This window comes from Phoca vitulina, unplaced genomic scaffold, assembly GCF_004348235.1.
Source record: "Phoca vitulina isolate PV1807 unplaced genomic scaffold, GSC_HSeal_1.0 scaffold30, whole genome shotgun sequence".
Lineage (NCBI taxonomy): Eukaryota > Metazoa > Chordata > Mammalia > Carnivora > Phocidae > Phoca > Phoca vitulina.
Genome location: NW_022589733.1, coordinates 22,789,527 through 22,790,872, shown reverse-complemented (window position 1 = coordinate 22,790,872; position 1,346 = coordinate 22,789,527).

The window sequence follows — 1,346 nt, the reverse complement described above, 5'->3', positions numbered from 1 at the left end:
CTCTAGTGTGTTCCTGCAAGAAACTCTAAACACATCTGCTCTGAGCAAAATCAAGTGGTTTTGGAGCCTTCGCTCTGTACTGCCCCTTTGAGTCCGGCTCTAGGCTCGTCCCTCCCTCCAAGGGACAACCTCCCCCCTCTGTCTCCTGCCGACTCCTCTGCCCCAGCGACCTTCTTTTTGATTCTCACCTCCTTTCCTTTCGCTCTACCCTCGGAAGGCAGTTCAGCTAACACTCATTAGCACGTGTTAATGAGCATCAATTCATTTCTCAGTCGCTCAGCAGGAGAGGGGAGAAAGGAGGGCTGCTCTAGGGGTAATGGGTGCACGGGGCCTGGAGGCTCCAGGGCTCAGGCTCCTGGAGAGAATGGGGAGGGAGCCCAGTGCCCAGCTTGGGGAGTCCCGGTCTGCTGTCCTCAGGACTGTGCCCTCAGCAGCTACTTCTCTTTTCTCTGAAACCAGCATGGAACATTCCTAGGTCAGCAGTGAATGTTCTCCGCCCAGTGGCGGAGGCAGATTCCCATGATGTCCTTAGGTGAGTGCAGTTAAGCTGCCCTAGCGGAGGTAGTTCAGACACTCCTTGAACAACTGTCTCAAAGCCCCCAGAGCCTGTCCAGGGTGAGGCCGGGAACCAGACCACAGAGGGACATAGTCAGGGGAGGGCAAAACCAAGACCCAAGGGGACCGTGGAAGTCCCTCCTCCCCTCCATCTGGATCCCCCCTGGGTGTCTCTGATTCCAGCCGCACCCCCCCCAACAAAGCCTTCAGAACTCTTGGCTTCTCCCCAAGTATGAGCTGCACTGAGGGACCAGGAGAGCATGGGAAAGCGCTGGGTTCAAATTCTAGCTCGGCCCCTCTTTGCTGGGCAAGTCATGTCGTCATTTTTTAGTCTCAAGTCCCCTCCTCAGAAAAGTGGTCCCTGTTCTTCCTGCTGTGGAAGGGTCGGACGAGAGGAGGCCCAAGAGACCTAGGGAACCGCGAAGTGCAGGTGCTAACTACTTGCCAAGCTTGTATTATTATTACTATTCGTGGCGTTGCTGTTACTACTGTTATTACTACTGCTCCCGCTAGTAACAATACGGGGTGGCTGCACTCAAGGTCAGAGAGAGGCAAGAGCAACCTCTCCCCCCCCCTCCGCAGTGGGGGGGCCTCTGCTTCCATGCCCGCGCGCCAAGCGGTCTCTATGCCCCCCCGCCCCGTCCCCACCCCGCGCCCCTGGCCGAACCGCCGCGCCTCCGCCGCCGCCCCGCCGACACCCGGGCCGATTCTCTGAGCGCGCGCGCCCCCTGCCGGCGGCCGGGCGCGGACGCAGCCTCCGGACCGTATATAAAGGCAGCGTGGCGCGCAGG